This window comes from Ictalurus punctatus, chromosome 10 (genome assembly GCF_001660625.3).
Source record: "Ictalurus punctatus breed USDA103 chromosome 10, Coco_2.0, whole genome shotgun sequence".
NCBI classification, from domain to species: domain Eukaryota; kingdom Metazoa; phylum Chordata; class Actinopteri; order Siluriformes; family Ictaluridae; genus Ictalurus; species Ictalurus punctatus.
Window position 1 is genome coordinate 16,365,523 of NC_030425.2, and position 13,542 is coordinate 16,379,064.

A 13,542-nucleotide genomic window follows, 5' to 3' on the forward strand; every position below is an offset into this window, starting at 1 on the left:
TGGCTGGTCCCTTTACAGCAGGTTAGCCATGCCCAATCCCTTTACAGCAGGTTAGCCATGCCCGGTCCCTTTACAGCAGGTTAGCCATGCCCGGTCCCTTTACAGCAGGTTAGCCATGTCCAGTCCCTTTACAGCAGGTTAGCCATGTCCAGTCCCTTTATAGCAGGTTAGCCATGGCTGGTCCCTTTACAGCAGGTTAGCCATGGCCGGTACCTTTACAGCAGGTTAGCCATGGCCGGTCCCTTTACAGTAGGTTAGCCATGTCCAGTCCCTTTACAGCAGGTTAGCCATGTCCAGTCCCTTTACAGCAGGTTAGCCATGCCCAGTTCCTTTACAGCAGGTTAGCCATGCCCAGTCCCTTTACAGCAGGTTAGCCATGCCCAGTCCCTTTACAGCAGGTTAGCCATGTCCAGTCCCTTTACAGCAGGTTAGCCATGGCCGGTCCCTTTACAGCAGGTTAGCCATGCCCAGTCCCTTTACAGCAGGTTAGCCATGCACATCCCTTTTCAGCAGGTTAGCCATGTCCAGTCCCTTTACAGCAGGTTAGCCATGTCCAGTCCCTTTATAGCAGGTTAGCCATGGCTGGTCCCTTTACAGCAGGTTAGCCATGGCCGGTACCTTTACAGCAGGTTAGCCATGCCCGGTCCCTTTACAGCAGGTTAGCTATGGCCGCTCCCTTTACAGCAGGTTAGCCATGTCCAGTCCCTTTACAGCAGGTTAGCCATGTCCAGTCCCTTTACAGCAGGTTAGCCATGCCCAGTCCCTTTACAGCAGGTTAGCCATGTCCAGTCCCTTTACAGCAGGTTAGCCATGGCCGGTCCCTTTACAGCAGGTTAGCCATGCCCAGTCCCTTTACAGCAGGTTAGCCATGCACATCCCTTTTCAGCAGGTTAGCCATGTCCAGTCCCTTTACAGCAGGTTAGCCATGTCCAGTCCCTTTATAGCAGGTTAGCCATGGCTGGTCCCTTTACAGCAGGTTAGCCATGGCCGGTACCTTTACAGCAGGTTAGCCATGCCCGGTCCCTTTACAGCAGGTTAGCTATGGCCGCTCCCTTTACAGCAGGTTAGCCATGTCCAGTCCCTTTACAGCAGGTTAGCCATGTCCAGTCCCTTTACAGCAGGTTGTTTCACATTCACTTAAACATCTTGTTTATCAGGAAATAAAAATGTCTCTGCTTAAGCCTCTAAAGGACCCAAACAAAAGGCATGGCCAATGTTGATTTGTTCAGGCATCCTTGAGCATTTCAGTGCAAATGTAAAATATATTCAGCACATCTCAGTCCTGACTGCATCTTAAACAAGGCCCAATTCAGGGAATCATATGCACTGTTCTCAGTGTCATAATGCTAGCTAGCTAGCTTCTCCTTTGCTAATCTGTTTGCTAAATTTATAACTAGTCATCAACAGTCAAATTAATATTGACCTATTTTAAAATTGTTTTAACAGCTCTGAACTAGCTAACTATGCTAGAAATGTATCATAATTTAGTAATAGTTTTAGTAGTAAGGTTATAGTAGTTTGTAGTAATAGTTTTGCCTTGGAGTAACGTGTAATTAATTGTAAACTTGTCGTTTAGGAAAAGGAGATGCCTTATTATTCAAAGGCTTTTAATTGATTGACAAGAGGATGTTGTTGATTTAAAGTTGTAGGAGCCTGAGTAGCACATAGGGTCAGTTTCACCAGCAGGAACTGCAAAGCTTTTGACACAGTCAGTTATTCAGTTATGTTATTCTAAGAGCTGATTATCTGAACCAAAGCATGTTGAGATCGTATTTGCTCTGGTCTGTTTTCCTGTCTCTCTATGCCATGTTCTGATAGTGACTGACAGAAACACACTTTGTTAGGTTTTGGTATGATTTTGGTTATCAGCCTTGTGCAGGAAGAAATAAATGACAGAAAAACAACAACAACAACAAAAAGCAATCTGAAGAAAGACTTTTTGTCAATGTCAAATTTTCCAATTTATTCAATCCTCTAGCTGTAGATTGCATATGCTTGTGTTTTGACATGTGACCTGGGATTACACATTGATTGTTTCAGCCTGCTCTCAGTGTCAATAATGCTAATATGCTTAAAAGCAAGAAATTCACTCACAAGCTCCCAAAGCTTTTTTCACATTCATTTTGCCAGAAGCTTCCACTGGCCTTTATAGCTGTTTGACCTTACAGTCAGTGGGGGTGAGAGGTGTGACCTACCCATAACCTTCCGGTGTGTTTTATTCCTGTCTTTGTCCCCTTACTTGTCCCTTTTTTACTCCCACAGACCCCTGACTCTGCAGTGCCCAAGGCGGATGTGGTATTTAGACTGTAACTTTATATATCCAGTTTATAGAAGCCGGGTCTGATAAGTAGTTGCTGAGACTGAAATCTAGAACCTGGTGTAATAAAATCTCCAAAGAGGAGTGTGTGTCTGTGTCTGTACATACACATCCTGATTTGCCGAATGACAGATGTCCTGGGCCAACAGGATAGTACGTTAATTTTTATCAGCAAATTTCTTTTCTGTTCACTATTTCGGATGGACATGCTGTTTAGTACAAAGTATTTAATAGCCTTCTAATGAGCTTGTTTAATTACACTTATATACTGCACTTATGTAGTGCTTTCTAACCTTAAAGGTTTTACACTTTTTTACACCTTTACACTGTTTCTCATTCACCCATTTTCTCACACACACACACACACACACACACACACACACACACACACACACACACACACACACACACACACACATCACACACACCAATGGCAGCAGAGCTTCCATGCAAGGCACTAACCTGCCATCAGGAACAACTTGGGGTTCAGTGTCTTGCTCAAGGGCACTTCGGCATGTGGAGTCGCATGGGCTGGGAATTGAACCCGCTCTACCACCTGAGCCACAGTCGCCCACGCTAATGTTTGCTAGCTTTATAGTTAACATTGCTACTGATAACTGTTAACAATAAATTGCTTAGACAAATCAGGCTAATATTAGTAACGACAAAATATATAGTTCACCTATTCCTAACCAGCTTAGTATCAGACTTGGCTGCAGGTTTAAATACATGAACAATATTTCACCTAATGTTAGCTAGCTTGCTAGAAATTATGTAGTAATTTACCTTGCTAGCAATCTTAGGTATTATTGACAATTACACAATAAAATATTATTTATATTGCTAGCAAACATGACTACGGGTTTTACTTGTATGATGAAATTTTCATCTATTGCTGATTAGCATCATAGCCAACTTGGAGGGCTACAAATTGTCAAAATAACACAAAGTCAGCAATTGAGGTGCATGACATTTTTGTCTCTGGTTTGTGGACACAGGAGAACAACAGTACCATGCACTAATACCTGAATTACTTACTTAAATATTAACTAATGATGAGTTAAGGCATGTACGAATCACAAATTAATGAAGAGCTAACCTTAAAAACAATGTGAGTCTTATGAATTCATACGTGAATAACGACCATCTTAAGTACGTTAGTACATGTTTGTTAATTAACACGTAGTTAATGTATTAATTAACACATAGCTGTAAACGAAATCAAACATGTTCTATAAGGAAGAATATGAATTAAATCTGCATAATTTCAAATTGTTTATGAAATTTGCTGTATGCTGCTGCATTCACAAACATCATTGGATGGCACTGGATTACTTTCATAATTTACACTGATCCTCCTTATCGAACATAAAAGATGCATTAGGGGCAGTGGTGGCTTGGCGGTTAAGGCTCTGGGTTACTGATTGGAAGGTTGGGGGTTCAAGCACCAGCACTGCCAAGTTGCCATGGTTGGGCCCTTGAGCAAGGTCCTTAACCCTCTCTGCTCCAGGGAGGGTTAAGGACCCTCCCTGGTGCTGTATCATGGCTGACCCTGCACTCTGACCCCAGCTTCCTGACATGCTAGGGTATGTGAAGAAATGAATTCACTGTGCTGTAATGTATATGTGATCAATAAAGATTCATTATTAATAATAAACACAAATAATTTCATCTCAACACCATCCAAAGATGTTGGTGTACATGCCTTAACTCATCATTAGTTCATATTTAAGTAAGTATTAATTCAGGTATTAGTGCATGATTATTCATGGACTTTTTGTAAAGTGTTACCAAAGGTTTATTTATTTATTTTTTTAAACAGTAGATTACATTTATATATGTAAAGCAAATGGAGCACACAGCATGTTTTTGAAAGAAAAAAAAAAAACGTGACAGAATTTTGTTTCAGGGTAGCTACAGCTACAGTGTGGCTATGCTAGTAACATTAAAGTTAGCTGAGCTAACCACTTAGCTGCCTAGTGTTATCTTTTTATGTAGCGGGCCAGCGTAAATAATACGTCATTGTTTTGTGTACAAGGACCTAAGGCATTATGCTGAAGAAGTAAAAAAAAAGACTACATTGGCTGATCAAATCCAACTAAATCTTTGCTGTTATAGACCATGGAAGCAGCTAACTATGATTGTGTGTGTGTGTGTGTGTGTACACAATGAATAGTTACAACTTATATTATATAACCTATAATGTTGTGATACAATGTTGATGTTTCAGAATGGTGTAACACATATAGTACATATAGTATGTGTGTGTTTATTTACATGCTAGCAAATCTTTAACCCAGTCTCCCTGCTGCCTAGCGACAGTGAGGGTATTGTGGGTGTTTTGTGTGTTCACCTTCCCATGTTCAAATTGCAAACTGTTTCAAATGCATTATGTGTTACCGTTTGACTTTCCTACCTTTTCCTAGGAGGCCTTAGCATGTGTGTGGCGTTCTGTGATTAATTGGGACACCTCAGGCAGGGGTCTAAGGGTGAGAGTCCATTGTTCCAACTGCCATCCCGGGAAACTCCTCTAGCCTCATAGGGAAATTACAGGCTTAAAAACATGAATATTGTATGTTGGATATTACAGAGGCATGTGTGAGTTTGTGTACACTGGCTTTGGTATTCGTTGTTGATGCAAGCTTTAGGAATTTGCTGGTGTGTCTGTGAGTATGTAAGGGTTTGACAGGGGTGTGTGTGTGTGTGTGTGTGTGTGTGTGTGTGTGTGTGTGTGTGTGTGCACTTCTCCCTTCCCTTTCTTGGGAATTGTGGTCTGGATAATGAAGAACTCATTACCAATTCAACTAGGATTGCACTGAGACAGATAGCTTTATATTGCCTACCTCAAGCCTCAAGTGAAGGTCAAACAATAAGACTGTGTGTGTGTGTATGTGTGTGTGTGTGTGTGTGTGTGTGTGTGTGTCTGTGTGTGTGTGTGTGTGTGTGTGTATGAGAAAGAAAGAGAGAGAGAGAGAGAGAGAGAGAGAGAGGGTGGAAATCTAAAAATGTATTACCTTAGGTCAGACAATGCTCCATTGTCTCCATCTAGCATATATCAAATCACTAGGAAAAAGGCTGCATTATAAAAGAACGAAAGAGTTTGGCACTGTTTGCCAGGCATGTATCACTGACTGACTGCTCTCATATTGACTTGGCATTCCTGTGTGTCTGCCTTGGTAATTACCAGATTACTTTCCCAGCATCAAACACACGAGCAGGCATGCTTCAGCCGCCTGGTAAACTGTGATTACAGTGACCTCACCTCCAGTGAATGTGCCGAACACACAGCATCACCACTCACCTGCTTCTTTCTCTGCAGCCTTTCTGAGCTGAAACCGTTTCATATGTGAGTGCCGTGTTCCTAAACCTGCGGTTTTAGTCTCCTGCATGTGTTTTCCTGCTCTAACACACCCATCTTGGCACGTTACATCATAACGAAGCTGTTTGTCAGACATGTTGAGGTGTGTTTGAGCAGGACAGAACAAACACAAAATATCAAAAAATCTTTTATTCATCCCGGTCAGGGTTGTGCTGGATCTGCCACGTATTCGCAAGGCTGGAATACACCCCGGTTAGGATACCAGTGCATCTACCTGCATATTTTCTGGAGGTGGGACGAAACTGGAGAACCCGGAGGAAACGTGGGAAAAACATGCAAAATCCCACACAAACAGTAACCCAAGTTCAGGATCAAATGAGGATCCCTGGAGCTGTAAGGCTGCAATGTTACCTGCTGCACCACCCTATTTATACACAGGGGACAAATTAAAGTAAAAACCAACAAAAGTGTCTTTATGTTGCTTTCAGAACTGCTTCAATGCACTTTGACATAGTTGCTAAAAGTCTCTTGAATTGTGCTGGAGCGATGAACATCATTCTTCCAAAATATTTTCCCTCAATTGATGTTGTGATGATGGTGCAGATCACTTCCTAACATGCCACCACTTACATCATTTACATCCTCTTCATATTTATATGTAAGAATATAAGCGTATATTGTCGTGTATATAAATATGATAAAATATTACATAATATGTTTTAGAGGAATTCGGTACTCTAAATAATTGGTCATAATTTGTTATATATGAGGATGAATCAAACAAAAGCCTTAATTTATTTTAATTTGCATTGTTTATTGCAAAAATGGCATCTTTAAAAGAAAAAAACATAATCTCCATTTCGTTCGCTGCAAATGTTAAAGAGTGTCTGGAGTGTCTTAATTTCTCCCACTTATGTATGTCACACTTTTAAGGTTTTAATTTGATTCACCCTTGTATTTAAAATAGTATACATACAATAAATGTAAACCAATTGTCATATTTTGTGTAACAAAATATGAGGTTGCACTCAATTAAAAGTAGCATAAATCACAATCAAGCCCGTAATAAAAAAATTTCAAAAGGTTGAACATTTTATATGTATCTGTATATATATATATATATATATATACACACACACACACACACACACACACACACACACACACACATGGTATCCAGAGTGTCAGAGCCACAACCCCACACAAGACAACCTCCTAGTTTTAACCTTCTACATTCCAGTTCTTCCTCAGTTCCCTCCAGGTTTTTGTCCTTTTTTTATTTAAATGTTATAGTCATTTGAAAACCACATGTAGAGCAGCAGCACTGTTGGGTTTTGCTCCTTATCTGTTATTACCACGTTACGTGTCTATGAGTACATAATATTCTCCAGGTGCAGAATTGGGATCTTGCGTTAGAGCCATGAATGAGATTTTTGTGGATACTGGTGTTGGAATCAGTACTGTCTCTGCTTACCCTGCCCCCAGAGGTGCGCGCGCACACACACACACACACCCACACACACACACACACAGGCTCCCAAGGGTAGTACAGACCTAATGGCTTATGGCTAGTCTGTTTCTGAGCCAGTTCATTTCTGGTGCAACTGATTCACTGACTGTGTTCACTCAGCAAAGTCAGCACAGGTCTGCATAATGTTTATTACGTTACAATGCACAAGCCTTATTTAAATTCATTCTTTCCTTTTTGTTTTTATAAATCAGAAAATCATTAGGAATAAGAAACTGAAGCTAAATGATAGAAGCAATTTGCAGCTCGTGATCTGAAACATTGCACCCTCATAAAGCTAGATGCAAAATAAAATATTAACAATTACTACTGTTTTTATTGTAATGCAACCTCATTAAATGTCTGAGCTGAAAGGGGGGAAAATGAGGCCTAAAGTATTTCTTTTGTATGCTTTCTTTTGTATCATTCTTTTGTATCCATGATTATATAGAAGACTGAATTCATTATAACTCCTCGATGTCCCACTGTGCTTGTCGATCCCCTGTGGTGGATACATTGACGGAGCTGGCATCGCTTTGCCGTCGCTGAGGTCACATAAATGATGTTGTCTTTTGGCATCTGCACTTGCTGCTGTAGCTGTGAGTGAGAGGATGAGATTTTTGTCTTGTCTAATGAACATCAAAGTGTATTATTAACGCATCATACCTACTTAGATCTGTGTGCAGCATGGATGTATGAACAAAAAACCTTTTGTCTGGTGTTATTTGCTGCTGATTTTGCAGTGATCCTCTTCACTCAAATGTGGTCTGCACTTTATCCTACAGTGTGTACAGCTGTGTATACACTTCTGTCTACTGAATTTGTTTAAGCTTAGACCCTGGTCTAAAAGCAGCCTTCACAGACTCAGAGGATTGACTAGAAATTGTGTGAATACATTTTTTTTCTTTACTGGTCACACAAGTGCACATCATAGGCGGTATTTGGAGTCGGTGACTTAAATTCAAAAGATACGTCAGTATCTTTAGTATTTAGTACTTTAGTATTTAAGTTCCTCATATTTAGAGCCGGGTTACACAGGTGCTTAAATAGTTTTTCTGGACACGTCATGTAGATTATTAAATCAACTGAATGCAGGTATCATTACACACTACTGAAGATCCTAGATGACCCTGGGTGAACTTACTCGTGAGCTTTAATTTGTGTCTAGCTCGTGCCCGGCAATAAAAAATAAGAAATGCGGAAAATATAGTTTAAACCACAGGTTTTCAGCTTGCCCAGCACTCATGGCTTTTTTGGGCTCATGTCCACATACACACTCAGCTTACTGCGCAAGAGAATGAGAGCGAGAGACAGACAGCCCATTAATACAGTAGTGCTAATAAGTGTCAGGTGCTACGTTAATCAGTTTATCCCCATGAACCAATGTCCTACTGAAGATTCCCTTTAAACTACATCCCCACTCGTTACAATCTACTGAGTTTTCAAGTCAAGTGAATTCAAGAAAACTCCCCATAGTTTTTTTTTTTTTTTACATAGCTGTTTAAGGAAAAAAAAAGAAAAAAAAAGAGAAAGAAATCTGAGGCAGCTACGCTACATGTTACACAAACTCAGGACAATTCCTCTCCACGCCAGCAGAGGTCGCAGTCACCAGAGTAGTGTGACTTCTGCTAATGTGATCTCTGTTCATTACCTGTATTTGGACTCTTCAGGAAGCTCATGTGTATCTATTAATGTGAAATTGCAATAAGTATTGCATTATTTAAGTTCTGAGCCTTGTTAAATATGAACTGCATCCAAATATCCCTACTACCCAGTAGATGAAAAGCAGAACGCCAAAGGAATAGTATGTCAGTATTCTCAGTAGTCATAAAACAGTAGGCGAGAAATACCCAGATGACCTACTGCTTCTGCTGAGATTCTGCAGTAGGAAATCAGTGGACATAGCGCTATCCCATAAGGCAACGGGACTGGTGCGGAAGAGCTGTCAGAATAAAAAATGGCAGAAGGTAGTGTGTCGGCTCTTTTTAAGCTGTAGGTCACGTGACAATGCCAACATGGCAGTTGTAGCATGTCCAGATTGTATTCATACTACAAACATATACTGATCAGTATGTACTGTATCACTGGCTGGGCAGAATCGAATGCAGTAGGTACTGTCACAGTACATGATTTCAGATGCAGCCATTATGTAGTTTTGCACCCTTGATTCATTTACTAGTTTATTCTTTGGTTTGTCCCTTTGGACTGTTGTCTACTGGTTTTCGTGCCATTATTACCCTTGCGTGTCTACTTGTCTTGACTTTCTTATTGCAATTTTACGTTGTTTGCCTTGATCTTCATTACAAACATTCTGCACATGGATCCTCAATCACTTTCCCTGAGTCTGACATGTTACACTACCTCATCATGGATCATCAATTCTGGAAACTGCTAGAACTAACTACCAGTGCAGCACGGCGTGACTTGACAAGTTTGTTCTTGGCAAAAATTGTCCCAGGATTACAAGTTCATTTTTACATTATTGCTAGTGAGAACATGCAAGCAGAGATTGAGTTTAGGAAAATAATAACCCTGACATGATGCCAGTGCCTGATCCTGACACATTTCTACCTCTGTTGTTCCTCTCACCCTACTGATCTGCTTGATTATCCTGATGCTCTGCTGGTGACACACCTTCTTCTGCTGCTGCTCCCACATTTTTACTCAAAAGATTTGCATTTCCCAAAAACAGTTCATGCCCAAGTCTCACCCTTTCTTCAGTGGATAATCTCACCTGGTTACTGTAGATTTTTACTAGGAACTGTAATCATGTCCTGTTGCTCATTCTTAACATCCTTTAAACACACTTCTTTACTCTTCTAACCCTTTGTACTGTATAAACTCACTATTTGGAGTTAGCCAGAAAGGGTTTCCCTTCTGAGTCTGGTTCCTCTCAAGATTTATTGTCATTTCTGGGAATTTTTTTCTCATCCTTGTCACCTCTGTGTTGCTCATTAGGCATCTAAATATAAGTCTGCATATAGATTTCTATAATGCTCTTTCGTGTCCATGTCTACTGTTAAAAACACTGTACAAAATAAAATTGAAAAACAAAAACAAAACATCAGGTTTATGGTGGTAAAATATATATGTGTGTGTATGTGTGTGTGTGTGTGTCTGTGTGTGAATGATGTGGCTGTGCACAGGTGCATACTTGCACACACACACTAGACATTTTGGCATGTGCAGCGATTTATGAAGCCAATCTGAGATTTTCATAGATGGTATGCAAATTTAATAGTAACATAACATTGTGATCATATCACGCATTTGAGAGAAGTTAACCAACACACACACACACACACACACACACACACACACACACACACACACACACACACACACAAATGTACAGGGTATTATCTTTTCCACACCTCTCCTTCCATTACAAAAGAACCCCTGAGGCATTGCACCTTCAGTGTGAAACAGATCGCCGGAGCTCTCATCAGTGTCCGCGGCTCCAGATCAGAGATAAATGACTCCTTTGTGCTTTGTGCAAATAGCACCGTGGTTATTTTGTAAAGGGTCTGGAATCGTGTTTCGTACAGTAGAGGTGTGGCTGCTCCTTTGTCGTCTCGTTTCCTCCACCTCTTTCATTCCTTCTTTGTGTGAGAGTCAAGTTTGGTCAGCCAGTGACAAGAAAGTACAGTGTAGGAGAATCCAGGTTGGGGTAGAAAATAGGCTATCAGCATTCTCAAATTAAAACTGGGCTGATACTGGACATTAAATACTCAAAAAAGGAAGGTTTTATTCCTGTGTAACTGCAAGTGAAATTGCTGCCATTAAAAGGAAAAGGAAAAAGAAAAACAAAGACAATAATGCAGTTACAAAAGCAAAAAAAGAAATTAATTAATTAAAGGGAACATCATAAAAAAGCTTCAATTATAAGAAAGCATTATGGCTAAGCTTTTTAGAATGTATATCTGTATATACACACTCATTTATAAGAAGACCATTTGGGATTTAGTTTTTATTATTATTTTAATTTTTTTAAATCAAGTGTTTCTGTTCTGAATAGCAAACACAATAAACAGAAACGCTGCATTTGACATTAACCAGTAAAACCTTCCATTCTGTCATTTGTCTCTTTGTGTTGATTGGACGATGTGCTGATAATGATAATGTCACTCATGTGCCTCTGAAACTTAATAAATGATCCCCAGCGCAGACAAAATCTAGGGGGCATTCACTCTGTGTCACGACTGTCACTGTTACGATGCGTGAATCTAGAGTCCAGGCGAGAAAGAAATCAGCCTTTTCCTCAACTCAACCCAGACCATTCTGTATATATATATATTTTTACGGCCATTAGGAGTGATGTGCTCAGTTCCACAAAAATCCACAACAGTCCACAATTTATTAATAGTAAATAAGTTGAGAGATATGTGAATGACAAAAAACGACCAGTATATATATATATATATTCCATGACAGAGAGGGGGGGAAATTGTCAGTTGTCATTATTGGTCACTGCTTTAGCCAATTACATGTCAGTGCAACCTTTATGTGTTGATTACCTCTTCACAAGATGTGGCCTCAAAATCCACCCACTCTAATAAACCCTTTTCTAGGTACCAGTTATTATGGCAGCTGCTGTCTGACTGCACAAACAATACCAATGTGTTTTTTTTGTGAATGCAGAACTAGCCATTACAAGCAGTTAGTGTCCAGTGTTATTAACAGCTAGGATGAAAATGAGAAACATTTCGTGAAGTCTAGCAAAAGTGGCAGATTGTTAGAGAAAATACATCACAGTCAGTCGGTGCAGTGAAAATACGATAATAAGATTGATGTATAGATGTACACACACACACACACACACACACACACACACACACACACACACACACACACACACACTGCAAGCCATAAATAAATGCACATCGACATATTAACTCATCAGCATACTATATAGCGACACCAGTGCCATCATTTATCAGACAGTGACACATTATGATGCAGCACTCTAGTGTGTGCGTGTGTGTGTGTGTGTGTGTGTGTGTGGGTCTGAGGGTCTGAGTGTGTGTGAGTCTGTGTGTGTCTGTCTTGCTCTCGATGGTGTATGGATCTTATCATCTGTTGTGCATTAAGCATATGATAGATTCCTTCAACACACTGTCACATAAAAAACCATCACAGGTGTGTGTGTGTGTGTGTGTGTGTGTGTGTGTGTGTGTGTGTGTGTGTGTGTGTTTATCTGATGTAGCAGTGCTGAATCTCAGGGACTTCACTGTGCAACACCTGCACACATACTAGCGATGCATGAAAAATGGGGATCCTTATTCTGTCTCTCTGTCTTTCATTTTCTCTCTCTCTCTCTTTCAGTATTGCTATCAGTCTTCTGTAATTCAGTGTTTCTTGCTCTTTCCTTTTCTCACTCCATCTTGCTTCTCTCTCACTATATATCTCATTCTGTTTTTGTTCTCTTTGACGTGCTTGTCTGACACTGATTGCTTTTGTCTTATTCACTCTCTCTCTCTCTCTCTCTCTCTCTCTCTCTCTCTCTCTCTCTCTCTCTCTCTCTCCTGCATCAAAATTGGTTGGGTTCACACCACAATATTCTGGAAGCAAGAACTGGTGACATGAGGAGGGCATTGTTCTGAGTAACTAATCTCTAATGAGCACCTTTAAAATAAGACACAGAATCGTTATTCTGAGGACGTGAAAATACACCATATTGATAATACCAATGCTAATACAATGTCTTCTGAGCAGTAAAAAAAAAAACTGTTAAATATGTCTGTCATCTTCTCACCTTCCTTGAACCGTGTTTATGGAAAACAGACAACTCACTTTCTTTGATCTGGTTCTCTGTGGGATTTTTCTACTGCGCAACACACCAAAAATTTCCCACCACAAGAAATGAAGTTGTGTGTGGGTTTTTTTTTTTTCATCAAACTCCATTTTAGGGGGATTTCACAGAGCATAACCTTTGTCTCTAAATGAGCTTTTTAAAAAAACAAAAAACAAAAACAAAACAGCAACACAATATCGTCACTGGATTGAAAAAATGTTCAAGACATCACTTTGTTCAAGCTTTTTCTACCACAGCACTGTGGAATTCTTGATTCTGATTCATCAGTGTTGATTGATTTTCTATAACAGCTGTTATAGCTGTAATCACAGGTTTATATTAATGCACTCATTCTGATGTTATCATTTCTATAGCAACAGCTCATTCACAGGGACTTGCACGGTGGGCGCTCCACATAAACAGATTTTTACAATGTGTGTAATTATTGATATGAGGACGTGAGAATTTCTCCAGTGTCAGTGCTTTGTAACACTCTGAACTTCAAGAGAGAATAAAAGACAGGCTGGCGAGTGAACGAGTGTTTATCGCTGCTGTAATGTAAGTGAGAACAGGAACTTGTTTCATGAATGTTTCACAACATTAGA

The 13,542-nt window shown here is 40.0% G+C and overlaps 1 protein-coding gene across 1 annotated transcript in view; it reads left to right on the forward strand.

Annotated features, from left to right (window-relative positions):
* gpc5b (glypican 5b) overlaps positions 1-13,542 on the forward strand; it is a 62,320-nt gene that overhangs the window by 46,843 nt on the left and 1,935 nt on the right. The gene's annotated exons all lie outside the window — the stretch shown is intronic.